Raw genomic sequence first — 9,451 nt, forward strand, 5'->3', positions numbered from 1 at the left:
TGTCCTACTGTTCAGTCCACCCTTGCACATATCCAATGTTTTTTTCTTAGGATGACAGCAGTAGCAGAATTAAGACCGGCTCATGCCTGTCATACGTTTAAATCCACCTCTCTGGCATGGTTGGCAATCAAACTTCGTTCTGTGCATGAGCAACAAATAAGAAATACTCCAAAAAAATTCTAAACTAAAGTGATAAAGAAAGGAAACAAAATATATCTAATTCACGATTGAAAACAATTTCAATGGTAATCATTTTAATCATTTTAAAAACAATTTTAATGGCTGCAACAGTTTAAAGAGTCTCCTTAATCTTATGCATTTAAATCCACACTCCAGCGCAGTTGGCAATCAAACTGTGTTAGCACTTGAACCACAAACAAAACAAAATACTACAAACATTTATCTAAATTTACTTAATACAGAAACTAAATGAAATATAATTTGCCATTAAAAACAAAACGGAACTATTTTAACAGGAGGCACGTCGCTTCCGGCTCGTGCTGTTCTGTAGTTTATTACAACTTCATTCATTCATAACGTGCCGCTTGTCCATATTGCACCAAAATGCAACACTGCTCTCCCTTGGGTCAGCAGCAACAAACCAACCACGTGTGAAGTCGGTTGGATGAACGGTTCTCAACATAATAAAAATGCAAACAGACACGCAGATATAAAGATTCCTGCCATTAGAGAGAAGAATATGTCCAGCCCCCTCTCTCCGAAGCTTCGAACATTCAGTGTTGATTACTACCGAAGCTCAAAAAATGGTGTTCCGACCAACCCTACATGAAAGACATTCTATCGCACTATTAACTCTGATTTTAGTGTGCTACATTTGGATGATCAAAAATCTGCAGAAAAGATTTCTGAGTACAGGTACTCTTGCTCTTAAAAGGCCACAGTTGTCTGAATTATTGTAATGCACTTCAGTTGCTAAATGAAAGCGTGGGAAAGGCCCAAGGCTAAATTCTCCATTTCATTAGTTTAATATACAAACTAAAACACTATTCAGCTTTTTAATAATAAGCCAGGTAATTTGTTATGTCAAATAATTAAATGTGTCCTCTAGCTATTCTTCAACCAACCTTTTACATTTGACACAACCTGAAAATGTATAACCAGGACCACGTTGAATCGTACACATTGCTTGCTATTGCTCTTACAAGTCATTACTTCTGTATTATGCATAAACTGTATTCTCACACAGAAAATGTTTTTGGTCAGAGAGCTGACTACTACTCACACTAACTGAGCGTTATTCTCTTGAGCCTTCAGGGAACAGAAAAACAGAAGAACACTTGGCCAACCGAAATGCTTTGAAGTGACTGTGGCCATCTGCTACGGCCCGCAAGCTGATTTTGCTGGTCCATTAGCTTTTTGTCAAGTTCGCCGTTTACAGTTGAAATTGTCGCAGGCCCCACCTTCACATGCTGCTAGACGAGGTACACAGTGATGGAAAGAGGAAAGTGCTATTCCTGAGAGACATGTTCTCTTAGCTTTACGGCTTCAATCCAGAAATAAACAGACAAAAACTGCAACAGTAAGAAATCTGGTTTGCATTTTCTAGCTAAAATATTCTAGATATGAAAAAAGAACAACTCACCAGTCACATATCAGCAGTAGAAAATATGTTATAAAAGAAAGATATAATGAAATTTAATTACCCATGTCAAGCAATCTGTACATTTTTCATTGGGAGAATTGAGACAAAAAGCATGGCTTTGGTATAACACAGGCTTATTATAAAACTCTGCTTTGAGAATTTTAAAGGCACAGTAACTTCTAGTAATGAATCTATAAGGACTGTATGCACAAACCGGCATAAAAAATGAGTTGCGGGTCTGTTAAGAGCTGCTTTTATATTGAACTCCTTTATAAGTGTGGATAGTGACAAACACAACTAATTTCTTCTCAGACACTACATTTGTTTGCAGATCGCTCTTGTAAAGATTTTGGGCTGTATTTTTCCACTCTTCTATTTTAAAATGACATTCATCATGGTGACACTGTGGCGCCTTTTCTCTTTTTCTCTTGTATAGTAAGATGAAAAAAAATGTCAATTAAAGCAGGTTGGTGGCTTATGTACATACTGTAGAATCACAGTCCTTAAGTAAAAAACAAACAAATGCAAATGTATTTCAGTTGACCACTTAGCTATGCCCTCCCAACCCTATACATCCTTTGTTGCATGTTACAAGTATTGTTTTTCTTTTTTTGCTAAGGCCATGGTTTACTGATAAATCAACTGTGACCAAACAGACAACCCACCTTGTACTACATCTTTCTAATGCCTAGCTAATTGGTAAGAGACCAGAGAACTAAAGTTGTTTTTTGTTAGCGTTGCATCAGAGTTTGCACTCCCTCATGGTTCTTGTTTTGGATAAGTTATTTATTACTACTTTTTTAGTGGAAAGTGGAAATATTACTTTTAGTCTAATGTTGTTTGGGTTTCCCTTTGCAACCTTATAGTTATGTGCTGGTCTCATTACTGAACAATGATACATATTTCCTCTAAACTTCATGCCAATGGCAGTGCAGTTCCAATTCGGCACAGAGGTAAAAACAGCATATCACATATATCATCGTTACAATATGTTGTTTTAGTCTATATGCTTTATTTAGTTACGCTCAATAATAAGATGCAGATCATAAGGTTGGGCTAGGGACACGCTTATCAGGCCTATGTTTAATATTAAGAAGTGGCACTTGAGACAGCAACTAAGAAATGGCATCCAAAACAATTTGCATCATGTTGGTAACACAATAGCTACTTTCAAGCACAAAAACATTTCTAAATGATCATATCCAAAACCTTATCAGTGTTATTTCCATAATCTATGTAACCATAATCTATGTAACCAATCAGGAATATATTCAGAACTGCCAACTACTATACCAGAATGAGAACATGACGTTTGAGAAGTCATCAACAGGTCTAGAAACATTTTCTTGCCTTACATTAATTACTCATTGCACTCAGTTTGGTATCCTTGTTGAATTCCAACATGCAGAACTGACCAGTATTGTTTTTTGCCCCTGGACTGTATAAAATATGGACGTAGTATCCATGACGTTACCCGTAGGTTTGTGAGGAAAAATGAAGCCTAAAGTAGGAGGAAGCACTCGTCCCCATCTTGGCATCGCGCGTCATTCCTGGATAATCGAAAAAAGCAAAAAAGGCAGGACGTGATCAGAGCTGAGGAGCATGAATTGCTTAAGCAACTTGTCACTCTAGTGGCCACGCATATTATTTGCGGAATTGAACAGCTTAATATAAATTAAATGGGTGAGTAATAAAAAAGTTCACACTCCTCACAGTTGTCATGGGTAACATTAGATATATAGCCCAAACCAATATATAGGTTTTTTTTTGTGTAAAGTTGTCAATTTCATGACAACATTGAAATACTGGCGTAAATATCGACATATAACAGATATAAACATCTCAGCAACCCTCAGTGTTTTGTATCTCACACTTATGCGTTTTACATCCACATAGTAAAGTGAAGCAAACTAACCTGTGAAATGACAGAAATAAAACATCAGTGGCACAAACGTGAGTTTCAAAGTGCGTGACGTATAACAAACACACCGCCCTCTACCTTCTTGGAACCACAATCCACAGAATAATGAGAAATTATTAAGAAATTATAAGAAATTGTAAAGCATGCGGTAGTTTAGATTTAATTCTGGTTAAAAAATAAAGTTTACATTGGAATCAAACTTATTTTTTTGCAAAGGTACATTTTCAAGAGCGCTAATATTATGCTCAACAGAACTCATTTATGATTTTGTGACATTTGTGTGCAACTTAACTTTGTAGTCCCAACAAGGTATCTTCTGTGTAGAATGTCACACATCATAGTTTTAATTAGGAAAAGACCAACATGAATATAAAATAGCTTTATTTCTCTGTCATACTTAATTTTGCACTCAGAATATAGTTTTTTAAACACGCCTTTTAAAGATAATTAAAATCAGCAAAACATGCATTTGTTTTGTCTGTGAAAAAATGCTTGTCAAAACATCTCTGGTAGTACAATGACGTTAAAGATTTGCACTCTTATGTAGATCACCATTTAATTCCATTATTTTATATTAGACCGGCTCACCAGATACTGTGCATCTGACTTTGATGGATTTATATAAAGTAGAAACTCAGGTCTCATCCTGGGAAGCTCAGTCTTTTAATCTGTAGTGGAACCGATCACAGTTGACCAAATAATCTGCCAATTCCCTTCACCGGACTGCAGCAGCAACAGAAGCTAAATCCCAGGCCCTCTCATCCCAGAGCGCTTGCTCAGCACTATAAAGAAGCATTAAATCCCAGCAAGAGAAATGAGAGCTTTCAAAGTAAGGAGATGATGAGCGGATTTATATAAAGGTTAGGGCATGGGTTTCATATTATCTGGATGTAATATTGCGTATTTGAAGTCATCAATGTTTGAAGTAAAAAGTAGAATTTGGAGAATGTGCACAATGCCTTCTGGCCTGTCAATTTATAGTACACAGGGATGTCAATTGAAAAGTAGCATGTCAATATTAAAATAATATGGGTACTGAATTCTGCCATGAGAGTCACCTCCTCACATAACACTGATTCTACAGAAAATATTTTTGACTTATGTTTTTATTATTAAACTAGAACATAAATACATATAATAAGCATTAATTGTTTTTGTTGCAAATACTGTAATTTATTTCTCTCTCTCTTGTTTTTTTTTATAAAATGCACAATGTATGTTGTAAAGCAATTCAAAATTAAATGAAAAACATGGTTGTTATTGTACACTTAATCTAAAACTGAAGCAAAGCTTTGTAATTAAATATTTTTCCTGTAGTAGTTGAAATAATAATCAACAAAATTAATAAAGGTATTCGCAGTGAGCAGTAGTTGCGTTTTGCAGAAAAACATCCCACCTGCAGATGCCGATATGGTGTGGTGGCAGCGTAGTTTCACTCACACAACGGGCACTATCCTGAAGGCTGGTAGGAAAGGTCAGGGCACTATAATTTTAGTTATATACTTTTTCTGTAACCTTTCCTGAAATATTTGTTTCTTTGTCATATTCATATTTCTATTGTATCACCTACCAACGGGGTCTCTTCAAGTACCACTAAATGTATCCATACCACAGTTTGAGAAGCACTGCTATGGGCCATCTGTAGTAATGTTTTTGTAGGCAATCATAAAAGAATAGGGTTCTCAAATATATTTTGTTACTCTCTGAAAATCTTCATTCATATATCATGGATATATCTCTTATGGTTTTCAGTTATGCAAATTCAAAGTATTAGTTCTAATGGCTCTTGTGTGCCAAATCTCAATCATACTTAATAGTAGCCTATATAAATAAATATAACTTACATAGAATTATAACTCAAATATTTTCAGATTGGAGACGGGCATTCCATTGTATGGGCTGTGGTAGTCTTTTTGTGTATTTTTGGTCTAGCTTTTAACGTTTTCTGTTTTTGTAGTTTCCTCTCTTGATTTGTTACATGTGTGTCTTACTCTTTAAAAATAATTGAGGATTCATTGTGTTTTCTTTAATTTAGATTTTTTTTGAAGCCTATAGTATCGAATGACAGCTCATGTGAAGACATCCAAAAATTGTTATCATATTTTATATTTATCTTTATGGAGTTTCAATCTAGACACAATTATCCAGTGATTGATGATTTTGGCCGGTTGAAGGTCTCACAAGTTTTGCTTCGGGGACTTTCACTCTAACCTTTTTGTTGCGTACGTAGTTTCGCTTCTTATAAGTATGATTGCTTAGAATGATTTGAGCACTCTTTTGTTAAATTCAGAAAAAGCATATACCCCATTGCGCTCCCCGTTCAGTATAACAGCTTTTACATAAAAAAAAAATATGCAAACAGTACCCTATTTTAAACTGCCAGTTTGATAGCCCCTTGGAATTAATAGCATTAGTCATTGAATGACATTCGTAAGTACATGTACATTTTTATAGGAAGTTTTTGACAGCTGTATTAACCTTCTAGTTTATTATTCAGAAAATGTTAAGTATGCTCTGCTAGCTTACTCATTCTGTTCTTTCAACATCTGTATGAGCTAAGAAAGACGGGTAATTTTTAATTTGTTGTGATTTCATGTTAGGCCTGTCAATGTAATCGATTAGGTTTATACATCTTTCCAGCATCACTTTTTTAAATTCACAGAAGCCAACTCAATAAACATCATGTGATACATTTAAAAAGTTTAAATAAATTAACTATAGGGTGTTTATTTATTTTGTATTTTATTTTGTATTTTAATTTGTATTTTATTTTTTATTTTTTATAATATTGTTGTATGTCAGTTTTATTAAATACACAATTATTTCAATGTTGCATTTAAAGAAACTGTATGGGACATTGACATCTAGCAGTTGAGCTTGGTATCGCAGTCTTAATTCAAAATATTAGAGAGGCAAGTTTAGCCAAGTAATGGTTGTTCTCGGTTTATTTAGCTTGTTATTAGAGTAACAGGTACTCTATTATTTGTGAATGTGTGCCCTAAGTTAAGGGGAATCAACGAACATGTGCATGTGCAGTAACGTTTGTTTATGTTGTTGCTAGAAACCGTCTATGTACTATATTTTCTACAAATAGAAAGAATGCACTATATAGTATATACTAACATTATCTATTTCAAAGTTTTTTTTGCAAGGGATTAGCATTACCTGGGAACCTCTGGTCATTTGTAATAATTGCAGAGATTGTCTGTGATCTTATCCTGTGCAAATCGGCCATATCTGTAATTGCAACAATACAGTTTACCCACGGTTCAATACAGACATCGCTTTATGGCCCATGGTTTTCGTTTTTTTGGTCAAGGCTCAGCCACATTAAAGTGTTTTTTTTTAGTAAAATCAAAACAAAGAAAATATTTTACTGAAATTCCATGAACTTATTTTATTATCTTTAAGCAAAGAAAAACTTTTACAAATTACTGGTGTATTCAATAAATTTAAAGATTTACACTGGCAGCTCACAGCAGTTTTTGGTTTACTTTTCTTCAACACGCCAGCAAAATAAGCTTCTTGAAGAGGTTTTATGCATCAGAGTAATTAAAATGACCTAATGATAAACTTGCGATTGCTGTAATCGAAGTAAACGTGCGCTTAAAGGGAAAGGCCAAAGATAATTAAAGGTGCATCCCTGCCATTGCAATAAATTAGAAGAAATGCAATCTGTTCGTCGTCATTATACTCGACAACAGCACATTGCTTGTCGTGTTGCAGGTAGTCTCGCTTCACCGTCCAATCACCACTCGCTATAAGATATTGGGGATGCGTTTATCTATCTCACCATACAGACAAACACTGACAGAGCCAGTTCACAGTGTAATTTAGCGCACGGGAAAAAAAATTACGCAAACCGGAAAACCGCAATTCACTTGGACGTATTGGACCGTAGAGGTTGTACCGAACGGTTCAATATTACATTGAGTGTTGTGGCATCCTTAGTAATTTGTAAAAAGTAAAAATTCTCCCACAATTACTTACCATATTTTGACCAACACAGAGGTCCTGTGATAATATTATTCCCGTGCGAATCGGCATCTCTATGATTTGGCGGGCTCATAAATAATTTTTCAAGATTTAATCCACCATTTACGAATAATATAGGTTGTTTTGAAGTGTTTTGATATTAATTTGGTTAGTGGTTTATTTCTATACATTGCAAAAACTGTTGTTTTGGCCAGGAGTCTACTGTTTATTTATTTATCATAATAAATAAAAACGCTTGGAACATCGTCAGCAAACTATAGGCAAAGCCTTGCCATCACATCCGGGAATTCAGTCAGTAAATTTGAGTAAAATCACAGGCTTCACTTATCCCGTGCGAATGCGCCACATGAGGAGGAAGTACATATCACACTAGGTCCCCAGATAATCCTAATCCCGTGCAAATAGGGTTTAATTGTACTTTTACAATTCTCCTTAAAAAGTTGAAATATAATATTGAAATAAATTTTTGCAGTCTTTGTTAATTTGTATCATATCTAGTAAAGTGCATGTGCCACTGAGAAGCTTGGCCCCATTATCACTGCTTCCAACTATAGAGGGTCAGCATTGACGTCACTTTTCCATGTGAACATTCCAGGGACACGCTCCCTTGAGTGGTAGAACACTCAACAAAATGGCTGCTTTCAATAGAAGAAACAAAGAAACCAAGACTAAAACACGCAATTATTTGCTGATATTACAAGCAGCTGGACTCATCCGTGATCCTTCCAGCTACCTTTTGATTTACAGGTCGGAATCAGGTGTTCATGGACACTCAAATGTTGCGAGGAATTGCGTAACCTCATGATATTGTAACCATTCATATTGCTGAGTGCTTTACCACTGCGTTCCGGCATTTTCACATGGTACAGTGAAGACATGCGCACACCCTCTAAATGTAGCTTTTTTTGTCTCAATCTCGAACATCTTTTATACGTGAGTTATGTTTTTTGGGTTGTGTAGCTACATTTACAAAATTGACTAAACAAAGGCTCCTCACTCAGCCTCCCACCATAGCACAGCATGGTCCTTGTTTACAAATTTGCGTGCCGTACACGTGTTTGAGCGTAAAACTAGAGTGTGATGTTCTGTGGAATTGTAAAAGCTTGCATGAGAACTTTTTCTGTGTACATAAGCACGCAACTTGTGGGCAATTATTATTGAACGAGGCCCATTATGTTTGTTCCGTGTTGTTTGCATCACACTCATTATCTAGAGGTAGAAATGTTGGTGTGCAAGAGCTGTACTGCTGTCTCTCTGTAACTCGGTCCCTTCTCTCTGCTGCCAGTTTGAGTGTGGCAGCAGGCACAGACTGGGAAATATTCCAGGAACCTTTCTCAAGCAGCTGAATATTCATCTTCATTAGGGCATCATCACCCCACCACACTCCAGTGCTGATTCCTGTTAACACTGAGCGATTGTGCAAAATGGCTGGCAGTGTGGGTGGGGGGCGTCAGGGATGAAGGCTTAGAGAAAAGTGGAATATGGAATGAGACAGTAGGGTGAGCATGAACGCTTTTATGAAGGACACACTGGCTCATTGGTCTACTTCAGGAACGATGTGCCCCTCGCTGATTGGGTAAATCATGTCTGGTCACAGATAAATGTGCACCTCTAAAAGTTGAGTCTTAAAAACATCTTAAACATATTTTGAAGTTTAAAAGCAGTTCACTACTTACTCATGATGAGTACAGTTTGAGGCAAAATGTTTGTGTATGTGTTTTACATAATTACATTCTATTTGAGGCATATTTGTTTTTTGAAGGTGAACATGTTACCTCTCATAGTGGAGTTTGCTCATTGGTAATGTATAGGTTATTTTGGGTGTTGGCCAAATTTCTTTATCTCCTGAATACTTCAAAAACGAACTAGTGGTGACATTTTAGACAAACAGCTCTACAGCGCATTAGGTAAATACGTTATCTCCCTCGGCA

Source organism: Triplophysa dalaica, chromosome 1 (assembly GCF_015846415.1).
Source record: "Triplophysa dalaica isolate WHDGS20190420 chromosome 1, ASM1584641v1, whole genome shotgun sequence".
Lineage (NCBI taxonomy): Eukaryota > Metazoa > Chordata > Actinopteri > Cypriniformes > Nemacheilidae > Triplophysa > Triplophysa dalaica.